Consider the following 22,097-nt stretch of genomic DNA (forward strand, 5'->3'; position numbering starts at 1 on the left):
GCAGGGAGCCTGCTTCTCCCTCTCCTTCTACTGATCCCCCTGCTTGTGCTCTCTTGCTCTCTCTGTCAAAAAATAAATAAAATCTTAAAAAAAAAAAAAAAAAAAGAATTATGTAAACAAAATATAATTTCAAGAACAAAGTTCTTTCTATTTTTACTCCCACAAAAACGGAAGGCTTCTGTTATGTATCCTGATGTAATATCCCAACAAGGTAACTACAGTTAGAGAAAAAAAATTATTTTTGAGTTAGGTACCAAAATTGTTATAGTAGTTTCCAGAGTGAAAGGGAAAAAAAAACTCCATACTGTTAGTGTATCATATTATCCTATTCTAAAGAAAGATTTAAAATAGGAACATCTCTCCCCAGTATAAATTGTGGGATTGATGTGATAAAGAGCAGGTAAAGAACTCCATTCAAACTTAGTGATTACAGTGGCAAACGGGAAATAATTCTCTAAACAAAACTGCCTATCAGGTGACATGACAGATATATCTGAGCATACAGACAGAGCTTATACTTTTGATGGAATGCTTTGCTCAAGTTAAAACTGGAGTAAACTTAGATCCAAAGGTTACTTTCCAACCACAATACTTGTGACCTGAACCATATCCTAACACATGAATAAATCTGCGAGAAAATACACAGGCATCTGATATTGCATGGTTACACTTATTACTAAGGCTTCAACATTAAGGTCTGATCAATTGTTAAAAAAATACTTCACACATAAATTCTTATCAAATTCTTAAAGATAGTTCACATATTCATGAGGTGAAAATATCATGACTATATATTCATACATGACGTGGCGGCCCAAATTAGTTGTTAAGAAAGGAAGTCCTACTCAAACACTTGCAGCAGGCAGAGTGTATTATTAGAGAAGAGTAACAGTTTTCATGTGTAACACTTCAGCATTCCAAGCGCTCAAAGCTCTGAATAGCATCCACGTTTAAAGGGGAAAAGACACGGAGCATAAAAATTAAAAATATACTCAACCTTGCAATAATTAAGAAAGTATAGTGGATTAAAGACTCCAGACAAAAAAATTATAAACGAAAACTCTGATCACTGAAACATATGGTCCCTGAACAAAATTTATCGGAGGGCTTATGTTTTTTAATACTTAATTTGGCTAAGAATGCTCCAAGAAACTCTTTCATGAATATCAGCTATGTCTGGATCATGCTGAATTTAGAAGGTAACACAAGAATTCCCTGAACTGGACTGGAGATCAGTGAACAGTCCTACACTTGGTGGGACGTATTCTAGGAGTTAAAAAGTAGTAAAAGAGGAAGGGTTTAAAGGAAGAGGTGAGGAGTCATTAACATTTATGAAAAATAGCTACTGGGTATGAGCCAATAAAAATACAAAATACTGGAATGTAAAAGTTGCCAAATTTAGCAGATTCCAAAAAGAATGCATAGGAAAAGAAAATTTTAGAACCTCTGACCCTAATAAAAGAAGTTGGCATTCTCAGTTATGAAAGGGTCTCCTCATCCCTCCCCCTCCCCCAAGTGATGATATGAATACCTAGGTGGTGGCCCAAGTGGGAGAATTCAGGTAAGATACTGAGGAAAAAAAAAAAGTCAAACCAGGGAAGCAGCAAGAACAACTATCACAACAAGGAGGAGGAGGAGGACAAGGAAAGCATAGGGATCCACATGAGGCTGTTGTTCACTGGAGTTCTGTAACAGCAAATAAATGGCAACAACTTAAAGATCCATCAAAGGGTTTGGAAAAACTGAAATATTCATAGTGAAATAAAAATTAAACAGCTAAAATGAGGGACCTAGATTTATATGCATCCAGATGGATAGATCTTGAAAAACAATAAGCAAAAAAACAAATGACTGTCATAGAATTTATATATTCACACACATTCTCTCTCTCTCTCTCTCTCTCTCTCACACACACACACACACACACACACACACACTGCACTGCAAGGATGCACACTAAATTCAGGGTAATAGTTGTCTCTGGGGAGTGAGGGTGGGAAAAAGAACAGAGAAAGTAAATAAAGAGGGATTTCAGCTAGAGAGGTTTGTCATAATCTCTCCATTTTATTTGTCTTTTTAAAAAATGTTTCAAAAACAATGAATTCAGAAGGAAAAGTAAATTAGAAAAGATTTTTTTAAATCGACATCAGGGAAATATTTTAAGTAGACAATAATGTAGTCTGAATCAAACCAAAAAAAGCCAATGAATTCAGACCAGATCTTCTTAATAATGAAAAAACTAGCTCTTGTTGGTAAAATACTTTTCCCAGTTGACTGGAATTACATAGCACTGGGCTTATTTAAGCAGAGGGAGGAGGAGGCTGACTTCATATACCTCAGCAAGAAAGCACATTTTATTATTTTTATTTATTTAATTTTGAGAGAGAGGGAGAGAAAGCATGTGTTGGGGGGGTGGGGAAGGTGGGAGAGGAACAGAGGGAGACGGAGAAGGGAGAAAGTGCTGGGCGTGGAGCCCCACATGGGGCTCAATCTCATGACCTTGAGATCATGACCTGAGCCAAAATCAGACTCAGTTAGTCAGACGCCTAATTGACTGAGCCACCCAGGCACCCCCAAGAAAGCACACTTTACATACAACTAATACAGTAATCCAGCCTATCTTCAGGTTGTAAATCCTTATAAAGGAACCAGGTTTCCACAGAGGACCTTATCTTTCCTCTCCACCATCCTACCTTCTAACCTCATGAAGACCTGTCCTCCATCCTTCCCTAATTTTATTCATTGCCCTCATAGGACTAATCCCTCCTTCTTTAATCACCTCAATTTTTAGTGCCTGAACTCAAAGACAGATTTATTTTTAAAGAAAACTTGAGACTTTTTGAAATGATTTAAGCTTTTTCTCCTCTTTCAATTACGTTTTTTCCTCTCTCTTCCTTTGCTTTTTGCCATCCCCAACCTTTTTTCCCCCCTTCCATTCTCTTGCTGACCAACAGTTGCTTTCAACTGCTCGTAACCCTCTGGCATATTTATACTTTTTGCTTCTTAAGGAAAAGATACTCCCAAACCAAACAAAATCCCATGCCATAGCCCAAAGGTCAACTAAAGGGGAGAAAACTTAAAGTCAAAAATACTAACCATATTTTGCTGTCTTTCATTTTGGCATGAAGACCAGGAATACAGTTCCAACTACCAAATAAGACAGCAAAACCAAACTTCCTTTCACATTTTATCATCTTTATATCATTGAAATATATCTGGGGCCGTCTGTTTCACAAGACACTTTGGTTAAGAATTATAAGACCACTGAGAATAGGTCCGTACAGTTAGGTATGACAACCTAGTGGAAACCGCAGCCTCAAGATTCACAACAGAGGTACGATCCATGCACTACTCCCCCATCCTCCTGGTCTTCGTTAAAAGTACTTCTGAGGTCATCCTGTGTTAAATGCTTTAAGCTATATAACCATTTCCTCACAAATATCAGTCACTGCCTCAGTCTCCAAAGTACTCTGACATTCATGATCTTACTTGGGATTTTTAACAGCTCTGCGAGGCATGTGGAGCAAGTATTTTACAAATAAGGAAAGAGAAGCTCAGAGATCATGATCACATGGCTATGAAGGGATCTGAATTCAGAACTCAACTCTTTTGAGTTCTCCTAACCCAAAACTTCGTCATTCCTATGACTGATTCTTAGATCAGGTATGGTCTTTTATTCAACATGTAGGAAATGGAAAAATATCTGATAGAAGGTATATTTATATACTCTAGCTTTCAATTCCCATTTCAAGCGGCAACTCTGTTGAAAAGTATGCTTTTTTTCCTAATGAATTCTGAGCACCACTATTAAGGGAGACCTGGGCTAATCATTGACAGGCTCATGCCTACTTTCAAGGCTGGACCCTGGGAACAAATCATACGTTCTAATACTTTAAGAAAGACTTTCCATACATTAGCACGTAATCATCATTAATTTTTTTAAATAAAATGCGTTCTAACATGCCAGAGTAATTTTCTACCCTGAGTTTCCAAGAAACTAGCGTCTTTCCCCTGAGATCTCTCTCTCCATTGCCGTAAATTAGAATTAAAAAGCCCAATTTCTATCATTAATATTTATTTGAGATGTATACCACGACTAAAATACTAAACAGCACCATGTTCCACCCAACTGCTTAAGCCAAAAAAAAACCCCTCTTTTCCTAGCGTTCCCATCTATCAGCAAGTCCTGTCAGCACTCTTGCTTCCTAACACATTCCACATTTATCCATTTCTATGCAGTTTTCTCTCACCTGAACTGGTGTTAACAGGTTTCTAATTGATCTCCATTACTAGAAAGGATACTGGCAACAAACCAGGAAACACTAACATTGGCATCCTCCAATCTAGCTTTCCAGTCTTACCTAATGTGACTGTTCAAATTCAGTCAACTGCCAGACTATCCAATTCCATTGCTCAGTCCACGTTCACAACAGAACTAACGTGGCTATACAGACTGGATTCCTCCCTAAGGATGTGGGATTACAAAGATAAATTTGCCACTCTATCTGTTCTTGGCCCTATATGAACCTCTTTTCCCTTTCAAATTCAACCAAAACTTTACTGATTAAAACTGCACAGACATGATTTGACTCTGATCCTCAAGATGTTTTTATTTTTTTTTAAGATTTTATATATTTATTTGAGAGAAGAGAGAGCGCGCTCACGAGAGAGAGAGAGAAAGAGAGCGCATGCATGTGCGCGCGCAAGAGTGGAGGAGCGGGAGAGAGAGAAGCAGACTTCCCGCTGAGCAGGGGGCCTGACGCAGGGCTTGATCCCAGGACCCAGGACTAGGACCTGAGCCGATGGCAGACCCTTAACTGACTGAGCCACCCGGGCGCCCCCCAAGATGTTTTTAAAAGGCTCCTTTATTTCCTGAAAACCCTCTCCTTTGAAGCAAAGATTCACCTTATCAGCCTAATCAAATTATTTTCAAATAAAGGGCCCATTTTGAGAGGCTATTGATTATTTAAATTTTGGAAGAGTAACTTCTCCCCACCTATACAAGCAAAGACAGATATTTATCCTAAATCCAACAACTAATTTTTTTTTTAAGATTTTATTTATTTATTTGAGAGAGAAAGAGTGCGCGCGTGAGCGCACAAGCAGGGCAGAGAGCAGAGGGAGAGGGAGCTGCAGACTTGAGCCTGACGTGGGGCTCGATCCCAGGACCCTGAGATCATGACCCGAGCAGAAGGCAGACACTTAACTGACTGAGCCACCCAGGCGCCCCCCCCAACAACTAATGATAACATTACTAAATATGTTTCTATTGCTGGAGCCCTAGAGTCAATCAACCATAAAAAATATTCATTGAATATCTCCAGTCCCATGTTGAACTACCAGCTTTAACACTACCAATTTCTTTGCCTGTTTTTTTTTTTTTTTTAAGATTTATTTATTTGAGAAAGAGAGACAGTGCAAGTGCAAGGTGGGGCGGGGGGGAGAGGTAGGGGGAGCAGAAGGAGAGGGAGAGGGAAAGAGAGAATCTCCAAAAGACTCCCCACTGAGCACAGAGCCCTACACAGGGCTCGATCTCATGACCCTGAGATCATGACCTGAGCTGAAAGTTGAAATCAAGAGTCGGACATTTAACTGACTGAGCCACCCAGGCACCCCTACTTGGTTTGAATAAAGAGAAAATTGTTTCTGACCTTGAAGAGCCAGGAAAAAAGACTCAACTCATAGTTAAAAGAAGAACTGCTCATATTTTCAGGAACTGAGAGCTTCCCCTCAATATATGTTTTCTTCCTTTAAACAATTTCCCTACCATCTTTCACAGTACACTTCACCTTTAAATAGCAAGCCCTTTTGAAGTCACAAAAATTATTTCTCCATCTATTCAACCCCTGGATACCAGATGGAATGAAAACTCAGTAAAATCAATTTAAAAAATCTAGAAGAGTCAGCGAGGTATTCAAATCAAACAGGGAAGCTTTGGACTCTAAACACAAATTCATTCAAATATTAAAACTTACAGAACTCATAAATGAATTCACTTTTAAGGGATTGGGCCTCCAAAGTTACAAAATGTGGCCAAAAGTTACCACTATCACTTTATCTTTACTGCCAGAGGTAGTTACCTTAAGATCTTACATTACAAAGGTCAACATTTTATTGGGTCTTCCAAAATCAATTCTTCACAATGAGAAATGGACATCAGTTAGATAAATAAAGTAACAATAGAACAAGTCAATATATTCATAAGCTTCTGCTGTCCTTGGGACCCAAATTCTAGTGCAGGTTTTGCAGATGCTTTCCTAAATCTGACTTTTCTCAGCCTTAAATTGAGGATGAGTGTCCAAGGTCTCTTTCAGAGCACAAGTCTATGCCCCTCTAGAAATAATGTTAAAATTACATCTGCCTTGGGGCGCCTGGGTGGTTCAGTCGGTTGAGCGTCCGACTCTTGGACCCTTGGTTTTGGCTTAGGTTGTGATCTCATGGGTCAAGGGATCAAGCCCTGCATCAGGCTCTGCCCTCAGTGGGGAGTCTGTTTTAAGGATTCTCTCCCTGTGCCCCTCCCTCCACTCGTGCACAGACACACACACTCTCTCTCAAATAAATAAATCTTTTTTTTCAAATAAATGAATCCTTAAAAAAAATTGTATCTGCCTCTCTTCATATGTGCTTTCTGAAAACTAAAAGCAATACATAACGAGTACAACTAATTCAAAAGTGATAGGAAGCTATAAATGAAAAGTAAAAGCTTCCTTCCAGACACCCAAATCCCTCTTCTAAAGCCTAAAGACAACTACTGTTTGAAACAATCCCCCAAAATGGCACAAAACCAAAAAAAGGCCATGTACCAGCAAACACACACACACACACACACACACACACACACACTCCCTGGAGGCACACATAGACCTATCCTTTCTAAAGGTTGTAAAGAACTCCAGTGTACCGTGATGTGTGGTTTCCAGGGGTCTGCTACAGCAAACAACCCAGCAAACTGGTGTATCTGAACATACATGCAAGCAAGCCCAAGAGCCTGTACATTGTTTATTTTGATAGATAATGCCAAACTGCCCTGTAAATGTTTTATATATATATGTATATACTCCCCAGATGATTGCCAGATTCCTTGCACCTTTGAGCATCTACCCACTTGACAGATATTCATCCAGGATGGCCAGAGACAAAAAAAACAGAAACAAAAAGAACCAGTGAGAGAGACTTAGACGCCCCCCCCAAAAAAAGCTCAGAAATATCTATTATTAATTAAGTGGACAAACTTCATCCAAAAATACAGCAAACATGATATGTGATACTTGTTTGTTTGTAAGATTTAAGTGCTGCTGTTTCCTTGAGATGTTTAAGAAGATATTGATAGAAAATAAATTTCAGGTAGGAAGCAAAAGGAGAGTAGGTGAGCAACTTGTATTGCAGCGTCTACGTGAATCCCAAGAACACACAGTTTTTAGATCAGGATGTGGATTCAATAACATGTACAGCTAAATTCCTTCATATATAAACTGGCTATTTTCACCCCAGAAAGGTTTATCAACACAGAAGTCCATTTAGTTCCTTATCTCTGTCATTGGCAAAGGATCCCTATGAAGTCAGCAATTTATCCCCAAATTAAATGGGATAGTATATGATTCCAAAGGTGACAAAACTGCTCATAAACCACAGAGGAAGCAACTCTTGATGTATTCTTAAAGTGTTCATCCACTTTGAAAATTACCTTAATTTAACAGGAAGTATTTACAAAAGACCATGTAAACATCAGGTGACTCTCAAAGTGTGTGTGTGTGTGTATGCGGGCAGCACATGAGTTTCTAAAAACAAAATAAATATATACAAAAGTTCTTGTTTTACTTTCCTATAATTTATTATCAGTATTACATCTCTATCGCTTCTTGGCCTTTTGGCTAAGATCGAGTGTAGTATTACATCTTCAATTGCAGTACGCTATCACATTTTGGGGGAAAGACAAAAAATATGTTAGTGTTACACTGAAATGTAAAAAAAAAAACCCAACTTTTTAAAATTTTACTATCAGGGAAGTGCAGTATGTCTAGTGCAGTATGTTCTGTTTTCAGCAGGAGCTCCCTCTAACTTTATAAGAACACTGGGAAAATACACTTTAGGAACACCTACTATGAGATTATTCCCAACACATTCTTTCCTCTCCTCACTCAAGTAAACCAACCACACCCAACACTAAATATCTCAAGAAAATTGCCCCCAGTTTCTTACATTATCAGGGGATCACTAAAAAAGACACACACAAAGCCTCATAATCTTAAGTATCAATCCAAGCACTCAGAATCAGGGCCAACCTTACATACACCTACATACAAAACTAACCAAGCACAGCACATCCTACACTGAGAGCCAGAAGCATCTCTTTCAAAATGAGAGTTAAAAAGAAAAAAAGAAAGAAAGAAAAAATAAATAAAAGAGGGTGGTTTTCTCAGCCCTTGCTCTGAGTACACCACAAATGATCAATGGGTCCCAACTCCAGACACTGGACTCCAAGCAGATAGTTCCAGGTATCCAATGAGCATCAACTGGGCAAGGAAGGGGGAGTTGAACTAAATGGGATGCAATGTCAAACACAAGGATTACCTGGCAAGGGTCCTATGATATTATCAAAAAATCACTTGAGAGGTCCATAAATTCTGCCACTAATTAAGAAGCCCTTACCTGTAAGACTTATGATTTGGGTAGGCCCTTTAAGATTGCAGCTGTAGAAAAATTAGTCTTCTAGGAGTTGGCAAATTCTACCTAGTGGAGTTTAATGCCCCATCTACCAGACTGAAGTCCACAGCTTAATAGATAAAAATTTTAGGTTAAGAGTTTTCAAATAAAAATTATAAACCAAACAAAAACAAATATTCTAATCACATAATTAAAGAGGCAGACCTCAGACTGAGACAAAATAATTACGTCCTTCACTGCAATCTACTGTTTCCAAGACAGTTAAGAATCTGTTTCTTGGATTTGAGATTGGTATTAAGTGGCAATGAATCAAGGACAGAAAAACAAATGACTATTTGAAACTAATCCAAAAATCAAATACAAAGACATTCAATTTAACACTGAGCTTGCACATACTGTCAAGAACAAACTAAAGCAGCATTTGGGTTGAGTTGCTATGTTGAATGGCAGACTACTATGACCTAAGAGAACGCAATGGCTTATGATTGGCTACAGACAGTCTGGGAACCCAAATACATATATATTGGTTACTGCCTATCCTTGCCACAAAAGTTTATCCAATCAGATCATGTAATACAAATAATTTCCAAAAGTAAGTAGTTTGGGTTTTTTTCCGTTGTATCGGTTTTTAATTAACATGTACTCTATACAAGGCACGGCAGTCTAGGCACAGTCCGACAGAGAAAGGGAAGGCTCTTAGTTTTCTACTGCTGCATAATAAACTGCTAAAATCTGATGTCCAATGTCCTTGAGACTTCCACATAATTTAAAATTAACTCAATCGCTTCTATTTTTTTTTTTAAGAATTTATTTATTTATTTGACAGCGAGAGAGGGAACACAAGCAGGGGGAGTGGGAGAGGGAGAAGCAGGCTTCCCGCTGAGCAGGGAGCCTGATGTTGGGCTCGATCCCAGGACCCTGGGAGCATGACCTGAGCCGAAGGCAGTTGTTTAATGCTGAGCCACCCAGGTGCCCTCTATCACTTCTGTAAGTATCTCATGTCTATAAACTCTGACTTTTCACAACTGACATTAATTTAGCTAATTCAAAATATCTTTATAGTTGGCAATAAAGATGATACTGTTATCCTAATTCTTTATTCTAGAATGAAATTATGACCTCTACTTCAATCCCTACAGTGCTTGAAGGAGATGAAAAATTATTCAAAAAGAAAAAATTGTTTAATTATTTTAAAAAGTACTATAAAAAAGTCCTATACACATTTACAGTGAAATCATTCACAATTTATGGGCAGGAGACTGGAGTCAGTATAGTGCTCACTATCCAGTTTGTAGACTCTTCAGATCTTTTCTTGCCTCTCTGCCTTCAAGTAGTGATAATCAAGTTAAGAGAAGAATGGATAAATTTAAATGCACCCATTTTAGTATTTGTGAGCTTGGTTAAGGAACTGGAGACTAAGTTTAGAAAAAATTGTTAAAATGAGGTTTTGGCATTATATAAAGCTCTAACCAGATCCTTTTAAAAGGATCCAAACTTTGGACGTACTTTTTTTTTTTTTTTTTTTACAGTTTTTATATACAGTAAAATTAACCTTTTTGTGTACACTCTGTAAATTTTAACAAAATTCACGTGTAAGACCACTGCAATTAAAAAAAAGTTTTTATGTAAATTTTAAGACAACAACCATAAATAAAAGAATTATTTGAAGCACTTACTTCAAAAGACAAGATTTCTACCAAGTCAAAAGCAGACAAAACAGGACCTAAAAATTTAAACAAGGATTTACTGAAAATAGAGGAATACCAGCCCCTCTCCACTTTTGCTCCTGCCTTCTAGCCAATCCAAACCACTACAATTGCCCCCATTTCATTAATTCCCATGGCTTCAGTCACCACGTACATGCCTCTCTCTTCTCTATTGCAAACCAGCTTCCTGCTACTAGACATCATGTGACTATCTCATAGGCATCTTAAACTCAGCAGGTCCAAAACGGAAGCCCATCCTCCCCCCAAAACCTGATTGCTTTGAGTGATCCTACCATTCACCCAAGGGCTCAAACCAGATATCCTGGAGTTAGCCTTAACTCCCCACTCGCTCTTACAACCCACACCTCCACTTCCCATACCCCAATTTAGTCATTCACCACGTCTTGTCAATTTTACCTCAGAAATATATTTCAAGCCCATTTGTTTCTCTTGATCCCCACAACAAACAGCTTAATTAGTTCAGGACATTATTATACTGCAGTATTACCTTAATTAGTGCAACACTTTGTTTCATTCCTGCAGAGTAAGCTAGTGCTTGGCACAACATCTTTGCACAAAATGTTTTCTCTATCCAGAATGCCTTTTCTTCACCTTTGTAAACAACTAATCTCTCCAAGTAGAGTTTAAATGCTTCCTCCTCCCCACTTCCAATGTGTAAATCTCTTGCTGCTGTAATTACCTGCCTTTCTCACTAGACTCTGAGTCCCAAAAGGGCACTCAACTATGATATTTACCTTGGCAAGTCTGGGGTCTAGGCAGTGCCCAGCAAATAGTAGGTGCTTAATAAATGTTTGAAAAAGGAATGACTCTATCATGATCCAGATAAAATGGCCTCAAGGATTTTTACTTCCCTTTGCTAAGATTCTATGCTTACCAAGTGACCTTTTGCTTAATACAACACAGTAGTTACTAGCTGCATGATCTCAGGCAAGTTATTAAAAGAAACCTCTAGGCCTCAGACTCCTCACCTGTAAAATACAGGTTAAGAATACTTCCCTCATAAGGTTATTATGAAGATCAAATGACTTATACACATGTAAACTGCTTAGAGCAGTGCCTGGGACAGAGTAAGTCAGTCCTCAGTAAACATTAGCTACTATTAGTTTTTGCTAATAATACCCTGACACTAGAAGGGGAATGGACTGAGCAGACATACGTTTTCTAGGTCATGGAAAAGACCACCCCTCAATGAAAATTAATAAAATGGCATTCTTGGGGTGCCTGGGTGGATCAGTCAGTTACGCACCGGACTCTTGATTTTGGCTCAGGTCATGATCTCAGGGTCCTCAGATCAAGCCTCATGTTGGGCTCTGCACTGGGAATGGAGCCTGCTTAAGATGTCTCTTTCTCCCGCTGCGTGCCACCCCCCCATAAATAAATAAATAAACAAATAAATAAAATGGCATGCTGGTTTATCTGTCAGCCCCTTATGAGTTTGTTTAGCCACTTTTCCCTGAGACCAATCAACTCTGGTGACACTGAAGAGACAGTTCACTTGCAAAACTTTAGAATGTATCCTGAATCCTGAAGACCCCATCACACTGAAAGCACCCTGGGAGGGCTTATCAGAAGAGCTAGTTGGTCACCTTATGACAGCTTACCTTGGTTCTCTCTAAAACACAACATTTTGGTCAAAGGCACTACAGTTTAGTTAAAAGAATGTGATGCTAGGTGGGAGACACTTAAAGTATGCCACTAATTAGCTGTGAACCTGATTGTGCACTTTATTAAGTTTTTCTTTTAATTCCAGTTAGTTAGCATAGTGTTATATTAGTTACAGGTGTACAATATAGTGATTCAACACTTCCATACAACACCCTGTGATGATTGTGCACTTTAAACAGAGTCTCTGAGTTTAAAAAAGTACTAGTCAGTTCTCAAAAGGAGGTAAAAAGTGGTGTAAGTAATTCAAAACAGAGAGTAAAAAAGAAATCCTTAACATTTTGCTTTGGAATGTATTCTGTAATTTTTCCTATAGATTCATATCCAAAATTTTATCTGGGCTAAACTTACAACAAAATGTATTTACATAGCATGGCCATACATTAAAGTCATCATGGGAGTGAATTCAAAATAAAAGAAGGAGGCCAGCATGAAATAAATTCCTATGGATAGTAACAGGAAGATCATTTAAAACTATTATTATATAATAATTCCTCTCAACCTCACAGCATCCTCTTGAGGCTCAATCTTAGCCATAAAATTCTTTCAACCAAAAATCTCTAAATGTCATTCAGAAATAAAAGATGAGAACAACTGAGTTTCCAAAGGTGAATCATTCTAGACCTGGGGAGCTAGGAGACAATCATCCAACTGAAGATTTTTGCTCTCACAGATGTGGGGGTGCAAAGGAGCTAGAAGTGGGTATCAGCCTAACTACAGGCCAATTTATGTCATAAAATCAAGGTATTCTTGAAAGGTTACACTGCAACCTCAGCACCAGAAAGTACTTCAGCGACCACCTTGTCTAAACTCTTTGATTTTATAAAAGAAACTAAGATCCACAGAAGTTGCAACACATCTGTGAAATTACATAATAAATATTTAAGTACTGGGTAGTTCACCTATTTATTTATCTATGATATAATTGACATGTAATATTGTATTAGCTTTAGATGTATAACATAATGATGTAATATATGTATAATACTACAAAACGATCACCACAATAAGGTTAGTTAATGTCCATCAATACACATAGTTACAAAAATTTTTTTCCTTGGGATGAGAACTTTTACGATCTATAGAAAGTTCATTTAAATAATACACTTACATAAATAAATAAACTTCTCCTACACTTCTTGAAAAAAAAAAGACTTTAATGCATTCAGTTTAAATCGGGCCACATCTATATATCTGCTCTATCTTCCAGTTCTATACTGAACAACTTCAGATGCGCTAAGAATAAAATCAGTCCTCTGGAATATACCTTAACTCCCATACAAGCCTCTCCACTACATCACCACATGAAGCCTCCTCTCCAACTAGTCTGTCGGTTAGGCTGTAAGCCTGAGGGTCAGCTCACACACACAGTCATGTGCCTTCTGCAAATCTGGTCGTACCATTCTGAAAGCCAGGAATATTCTCCCACCTCTTATTTGAATATTACCCTTCTGGATCCAGGTCAAGTTCTATCTTGTCTTGAAGCCTTTCCTGATCACCCCAGCTCCCTCTGAATTCCTATCATACTTATTGTCACTTTCTTGGCAGTTAACAAAGGTTACTTAGAATCCCTTACCTGATAATGTAGGATGCTGAGTACTGTAATTCTTCTGTGTATGTCTTTCCCTACCCCCAAATTCTCTTTAGGTAGGTCTAGTGAGACCTAAGAATAGGTACTTAAGAAACAAAACAAGTTATCAGATGGAAAGGGGAAAATGGCTGACAGAATAATAGATTCCTTCCTTTATTAAAATGTTCTTTAATGCTGTTTAAATATCTTTCCAACTATAAAAATATCTGAATAATTATGAAAAAATGGAACACTGCAGACCCTTTAACGCAGAAATCCCACTTCCACTTCCAGAATCTATCCTAATGAATCAATCTGATCAGTATATACAAATATTTATGTATTAGGATGCTTATCAGAGCATAATTTACAAGCAAAAACTGGAGAAAAAGGAAGTTCATTTGTAGGGAATTGACCAAATATGATGCATTCATACAACAAAACTCTGTAGAGGAATTCTATGTAGTTATTTTAAAAGATTATTTTTAGGGGCACCCAGGTGGCTCAGTCGTTAGGCGTCTGCTTTCAGCTCGGGTCGTGATGCCGGGGTCCTGGGACTGAGCCCCATATCGGACTCACTGCTCTGCAGGAGGCCTGCTTCTCCCTCTCCTACTCCCCCTGCTTGTGTTCCCTCTCTCGCTGTGTCTCTGTCAAATAAATAAATAAAATCTTAAAAAAAAATAAGACTATTTTTAGTGACATGTAATATTTTAAGTTTTTATTTTTTCTTTTTTACTATTTTTCTATTATTTTAAAATCAGAAAAAGGAAACCTTTTCATTCTGAAAAAAAAAATACAGTATAGATTTTGCAATTATATACATCTCGTTTTAAGGACTCATGTGTATAGTGCATTACTCACATTTACTGCTATCACCACCACTAAAGGAGTGATGCACCAGCCCATGAAGAGAAGTAGTCCCTAACAATGGACCAAGGTCAACGTGCAGTTCATTTCCCTGCTGTTTTCATGTTGTTTCTTCAAGCCAAAAGTTTCTGAAATAATTTACCAGCAGCTTTCAAAAAGGAAGTTTCTCACCTACACAGAGGACATTTCCATAAGTGGTGACAGGAGGGCAATGAGTCAGGTTATCATCAAGTTGAGTTATATTCCAAAGGTCGACCATCACTTCCACTGCCACTCCATCGTCAGACAGCCAACGTGGAGGGGAACTACCACTGACTGAGCCTTTCTGGTGAACAGATTCGAGTCCGGGGGACACTAAGACCAACATGGCACTTGGTGCCTTTGTGTTGACAGAACTGCAACAGTCTGGGGCTCCCATTGCCATTCTATTTCAGATGCTCATCCAACACTCTCTACCTAACCAAGGATCTCTTGGAATATTCTCTACTCCCCAGATACCAACTTCTGAAGTTTTTTCTCGGAACTCCTATTCCCTCTACCAAGTGGAAAAGAAGAGTCAAGATGAAAAAGTGCAAAAGCCCTGAAGGAGGACTTAGCTGGATATACTGGAAAAATAAAAAAGCCAGTGCAGCTTGATCATGGTAAACAAAGGAAAACACCGTACACGAAACAGGCAGGAACCACATCACAGAGGACCTAACAGGTTATGATAGAGACTTCGGATGTTTATTTTCATAGAGTTTGCCGCTCCCACGGTGAATCAATTTTATATAAATGAGACCTAGATCTATCTTTCAAACCTCACCTGCTCTGCGAAAACCCGGTGCAATAGATTCAACTGCCTGCCTGCTAGGCAGCCTATCCTAAATGTCAATACATGCAAAGCCAAACACTATCTTTTTTTCCAAAGCAGCTCCTCCTGACTATTTTATATCTGCTAACAGACCGATCATTCACCCAGGCTTGGTATCTCAAAGCTGTCTTGCATTCCTGGCCTACTGTCCGCCCCCACTCCTTACAAGCTCCCCGGGGCCTCAAATCTCCAACTTACTCTCTTTTCTCTTCTCTAGTCCCACCGCCACAATTCCAGTTCACACTAGCACCAATCCCTGTGCAGTTTGCTGGAACAGGCTAACCAGTTTCCACACCTCCAGTTCATTCCATCAAATCTATACTATGTGATGTCATTTAGATACTTTTAAGACCATCATAAGCACATGATAATACAAATTTATTACCTCAAGTTCTTACTTCAAGCCCCACTCATATATCTGCCTACTTAACATGTTTATACTTAGCCACATTCGCATCTCAAATTTAACATGTCTAAAATTGAACTCCTGATTTCTGATCTTCCCTCCAAATCCCACACCTACCCCCCCCATTCTTATCTCCCACTCCCATTTCAGTAAGCGGCACCTCTACACATCCAACTGCTTAAGCCAGAAAACTGGGAGTCAGTCTTGACACTCTTCTTCCTCAACCCCCACATCCAATCTATAATTAAATGGATTCTTTCTTTAACAAATCCATCTACTTTTCTCCATTGCCACTGAGTCCCACGTGCAAGATTCTTATTTCAGCAGTATGAGGTGCAGCCCAGGCACCGGGATTTGTAAAAGCTCCTCGGGTAACCAACATGCAGCTCCAGGGGAGAACCACTGCTCTGCAGCTTCTGGACCCCCACTAGCCTCTCTGATCTCACTTCGGTTACTTTCTCCCTTGCTCATTTAACTCCAGCCATGGCTGGCCTCCCTGCTTGTTCCTTGACCGTGCCAGGCACATCATTCCTCATGGCGTTTGCCTTTGCTCTGGTTCACTCCTTCAGCTTCTACAGATATTTACTCAAATATTACCTTTGTAGTGCTTTATTGAGACATTCCATGGCCATTCCACTTAAAATTATAACCTCCACATCCACCCCAACATACCCTATCACTTTCTTCGGCTTTATTTTCCTCCTTGGGACATACTGCCTTCTAACATACCATATAATTTATTTATCTTATTTACTGCCTAAATCTACATTTCACGAGAGCTGGGATTTTTTTTTTTTTTTTTTAAAGATTTTTTATTTATTTATTTGACAGAGAGATAGAGAGAGCACAAGTAAGCAGAGAGGCAGGCAGACGGAGAGGGAGAAGCAGACTCTCCACTGAGCAGGGAGCCCGATGTGGGACTCGATCCCAGGACCCTGGGATCATGACCTGAGCTGAAGGCAGCCGCTTAACCGACTGAGCCACCCAGGTGCCCCGAGAGCTGGGATTTTTGACTCTTCTGTTCCTTATATATCCCCAGTACCTAAAACAGCATCTGGCACAAGGGAGGTACTCAGCTCATATCGAACTTCCCCAGCAAGGCCTTTCCAGATTCCCCCAACTAAAGTGAAGTACCCCATTATTCCCCAATATTAATTTATTCCTTTCTTTCATTAACAATTTGTAATTACATTTGTGTTTATTTGTTGAAGCTCCCTTCCTAGACTGGAAATTCCAAGAGAATAGGGATTTTCTATTTGGTTCACCATTATATACACTGTTTTTCATGCTTAAGTGGCACCGAGTAACTATTTTAAAAAATAGTTAATGAATGAATTAATGAATGGGGCTGAATACATTTTCTGAAAGCACACTCTGATCGTGTTATTTTTCAATCAAAATCTTTCAAAGTCTCTCCATCATTTACCACATTAAAGCCTAACTATCTGGCCTTGGTAGAAGACCTTTCATGTTCAGGGCCAATTTCTCTCCTATCTTAGCTCCTATTATCTCAGGCATCTTTTGCTTCAGCCATACTGCATGGTTCACATTTCCAGTACACACCCTATACTGACAAACACTGCATGTCCCCACCTCCACATTTTTGCTCATGACATTCCTTCTGCCTGAATTCCCTTCCCATCTCTGCCAATCAAAATTCCAGCCTTCAAAATACCTACCCTTCAAAACCCAGCTCAAAGGTAACCTTCATGAAGACAGTCCTGACTCCCACCCCAACTTCCCCAACTAAATGATCTCTTCCAATTCTAAACACCAAAATATGTAATACTGGTTTAATTCCCCAATCATTTCACAACATACCCCTTCTCCACCTTTTATAAGACCTTTCATTTATAGTCACTCAATAGATATTCGTTGAAATGAAGTCAGTTAACACCACTACTCCTGTCTGTCATAAAGCATATTTAAATGGGGGGGGGGGAATGGAGGTTCTCTTTAGCAAGACCTTTAATAACCAAGAGATATAAGGCTGGAACGGCAGATTCCCAGCCTTAACCTCCCCTTCTATGCCTTTTCTGCAAAGGCAAGATCTTCCCAAATTTTTGGATCTCAAGTTTTTTAACGTATTTAACTGCTTGAAAAAAATATTAACTTGCACGTGCTACTACCAGCACAGAAATCCTATAGGCTATATTAAACTGGGTTAGCTGGGGAAATCGGAGGGGGAGACGAACCATGAGAGACTATGGACTCTGAGAAACAAACTGAGGTTCTAGAGGGGAAGGGGTGGGGGTATGGGTTAGCCTGGTGATGGGTATTAAAGAGAGCACATATTGAATGGAGCACTGGGTATTATACACAAACAATGAATCATGGAACACTACATCAAAAACTAATGATGTAATGTATGGTGATTAACATAACATAATAAAATTTAAAAAAAGAGAAAAATTAAAAAAATGGGTTACCTTAAGATTATCACATACTTGAAAGAATATCTGGCTGAAAGATCTGGATAGCTTAAGCTCTGCTGTTTGAAAATGATCATGACTAGGAAAACACTTCTGTTCAACAAGAAATCTGAAACTTTCAAAGTATTCCATTCATTTCTACATCATGTTAAATGATAGCCAAGAACAGCAGTAGCAATGCAGTAAAATCCTACCACGAAACATTTGTTGTACCTCAAGTAATAGGCCTTTGTTTCCCTACCCACACCCTCTCATAAGGCTGTGGTTCCCAAAATGTAGTCCACGGATCCCTGGAGGCCCCTTTCAGGGAGTCCATAAAGTTGAAACTATTTTCATAATACTAAGAAATCATTTGCCTTTTTCACTGCACTGACATTTGCACTAGTGATACAAAATCAACCATGGGTAAAACTACTGGTGCTTTAGCATAAATTAAGGTAAAGGCATCAAACTGTACTAGAGTCTGGTGTCTTTCACCATCATATACTGGTGATTTTTTTTTTAAGTCAATTTCACTTAAGAATGTTTTTGATGAAGCAATAAATTTTCTTGGTAAAATTTGAGCTTTTAATAAAAAATTAGAATTCTGAAAATCTTGTAGCTGCCTGACAGATTCCCAATACTTACCGACTTCTCTGATGAGATGGGTGATGATATTAACTAATGCGGTGTTTTTTTTTAAAGCAGTCTCCAGGGGCGCCTGGGTGGCTCAGTTGGTTAAGCGTCTGCCTTCGGCTCAGGTCATGATCCCAGGGTCCTGGGATCCAGCCCCGCATCGGGCTCCCTGCTCCGCGGGGAGCCTGCTTCTCCCTCTCCCACTCCCCCTGCTTGTGTTCCCTCTCTCGCTGTGTCTCTCTCTGTCAAATAAATAAATAAAATCTTAAAAAATAAATAAATAAATAAATAAATAAATAAATAAAGCAGTCTCCATGCCCAGCATGGAGCCCAACGAAGGGTTTAACTCACGACCCCGAGATCAAGACTTGAGCTGAGATCAAGAGTCAGTCTCTAAACCGACTGAGCCACCCAGGAGCCCCTACCTTGTTTTTTTTTTATTTTTTTGCATTATGAAATGTGTCATCTGGAAAATTTGCTTAACTCAATGAACCAATATTTCCCAAACAACCAATGCACGTTATCAAATCACGAATGGGTAAAAAACCCATTCAAAGTGTAAGACAGACCAATGGATTTTTTTTTTTAAGATTTTATTTATTTATTTGACAGAGAGAGAGATAGCAAGAGCAGGAACACAAGCGGGGGAGTGGGAGAGGGAGAAGCAGGCTTCCCACCAAGCAGGGAGCCTGATGTGGGGCTCGATCCCAGGACTCTGGGATCATGACCTGAGCTGAAGGCAGACGCTTAACGACTGAGCCACCCAAGTACCCCCAGACCAATGGATTTTAATGTAACAGTAACATCAATGATTTCAGTTTCCACACTGCAACTTAACTTTTAAGAAACTACCAATTGTTGGGGCGCCTGGGTGGCTCAGTCATTAAGCATCTGCCTTCGGCTCAGGTCATTAACCCAGGGTCCTGGGATCGAGCCCCACACAGGGCTCCTTGCTCAGCGGGAAGCCTGCTTCTCTCTCTCCCACTCCCCCTGCTTGTGTTCCTGCTCTAGATATCTCTCTCTCTCTGTCAAATAAATAAAATATTTAAAAAATAAAAAAAAATTAAAAAGAAACTACCAATTGCCAAGTTCTGTGTAGAAGAATATGCACAACTGTCTGAAAATACTTCTCCCTTTTCCAACTACATATCCCTTGCAGTTATATTTTCTTCAAATACTTCAATCAAAACTATCAATCACATCAGACTGAATCCACAAGTAGATAAGAAAATCCATCTTCTCTTAAGCCAGATATTAAGAGATTTGCAAAAGTGTAAAAAAAAAAAAGTCACATTCCTCTAATTTTTTGAAAAAGTTATTTTTCATAAAAATTTTATGTTAACATGAGATAGGTTTTTTTTGGTAATTATTTATTTATTTTAGAGAGTGAGAGAGTGCACGCTCACGAGCGGGGGGAAGCAGAGGGAGAGAGAGAATCTGAAGCAGACTGCCCGCTAAGTGCGGAGCCCGACACACAGCTTGATCCCACGACCCTGAGATCATGACCTGAGCAGAAACCAAGAGTTGTATGCTTAACCGACTTAGCCACCAAGGCACCCCTAGGTAATTAATTTTTTTAAACTGTTTTTAATTTTAATTTTTAGTTTGGTAAATATCAATAGTTATAAACCACATAAACAAAAGCTCTTGGGGTCCTCAATAATTTTTAAAAGTATAGAGCCCTTAGACTAAAAAGTTTGAGAACCACTGCTCTAAGAGAATCTGTCTCTGATTCCAGCCACCCCCAAAATTGCCATTTGTAGCAAATCTTCCATTCCCCATCCTCACCCAGAGTTGAACTTGGGGCAGACATCTGGCCCAGGGAAAATCATGCCTTAGATTGGCCAAATCAGATATCATTCAGGAATCTGAATTAAGCCTCATGGATACTGAGGTCTACTTATGGCAGAACACTAGAGTCCATTAAGTCTTATTGCTGAAGTCCTTGGAACTGTTTTGGTTCCAGCCTTAAGGTCTTGTTGTTCAGCTTTTCCTTGGATTCTACTACAACTACTTCCTTTTGAAAAATCTTTTATATGTTATTTTAAATAGGTTTCTTTTTTTTTTTTTTTAACATTTTATTCATTTATTTGACAGAGAGAGAGACAGCGAGAGGGAACACAAGCAGAGGGAGTGGAAGAGGGAGAAGCAGGCTTCCCGCGGAGCAGGGAGCCCGATGCGGGGCTGGATCCCAGGACCCTGGAATCATGACCTGAGCCGAAGGCAGACGCTTAACGACTGAGCCACCCAGGTGCCCCGTTAAATAGATTTCTTTTCCTTATGATCAAGAAAGCCTTAACACCACAGAACTTCAATACTGTTACCAAGAATGTTTTATTTGGTGTCCTTATCTGAGACACCAAATTATAACACGGTTCTCCTCCATTTGAAGATCATATCCCCATATAAAATGAAAGTCATTCCAACAAAACTAAAATTTGAATGGAAATTATAGGCTTATTCAGAACAAGAGATAACCTTAATGGTCAGCTGCTAGATTAAGGGAGGCTTGGTTTGTTGTTTGTTTTTTTTTTTCTTTTTGGAGAAGGCCATTATATATTATGTCAATGTATTTTAGACAGCAAATGGCTTCTTTAAAATATACTAACCTGACAGGGTTTTTCAGGGAGGCTGATGAACAGAAAAAGAACAAGGTAGGGAGACCTGCCCTACTAGATATGAACAATTATAAAGCTAAGATAATTAAGGCAGTGTAGTACCAGTACGAGATACGTAAACGGACCAACATTACAGAACAGGGAATACAGAATATGAGATACGTAAACGGACCAACATTACAGAACAGAGAATACAGAAACATGTAAGTGGCATTATAAAGTCGTAAGGGGCAGACCATGATGCTGGGATACTGGGTTATCCTTAGGGAAAAAAAATTAAATTCCTACTTCAGGGTTATCCTTATGGAAAAAAGTTAGATCCCTACTTCACAGCAAACATCAAAATAAATTCTACGTGGATCAGAGACCCAAATGTGAAAAACAAAACTTTAAAACTTTTAGAAAAAAATATAAGATATAATTGTTACCTCAGTATAGGGCAGGATTCCTTCATTAAGACACAAAAAACACACATGATCATGGAAAAACATAATAAATCTGACTCTGTTAAAGTTTAAAACTTAGTTTCAATAAAAGATAAAATTTTAGGGACGCCTGGGTGGCTCAGTCGTTAAGCGTCTGCCTTTGGCTCAGGTCATGATCCCAGGGTCCTGGGATCCAGCCCCGCATCGGGCTCCCTGCTCAGCGGGAAGCCTGCTTCTCCCTCTCCCACTCCCCCTGCT

At 39.1% G+C, this 22,097-nt stretch overlaps 1 protein-coding gene across 3 annotated transcripts in view; it reads right to left on the reverse strand.

Moving 5' to 3' along the window:
- SPOP (speckle type BTB/POZ protein) overlaps nt 1-22,097 on the reverse strand; it is a 65,628-nt gene that overhangs the window by 36,044 nt on the left and 7,487 nt on the right. Inside the window, exon 2 of one of the 3 annotated variants that reach the window (XM_032428538.1) lies at nt 10,341-10,387. The exons of the other annotated variants lie outside the window; for them this stretch is intronic. The gene's annotated coding sequence lies outside the window, so the exon portion shown is untranslated. The remainder of the gene's footprint in view (nt 1-10,340; nt 10,388-22,097) is intronic. 3 annotated transcript variants of the gene reach the window in all.

This window comes from Phoca vitulina, unplaced genomic scaffold (assembly GCF_004348235.1).
Source record: "Phoca vitulina isolate PV1807 unplaced genomic scaffold, GSC_HSeal_1.0 scaffold40, whole genome shotgun sequence".
In the NCBI taxonomy this organism is placed as follows: Eukaryota; Metazoa; Chordata; class Mammalia; order Carnivora; family Phocidae; genus Phoca; species Phoca vitulina.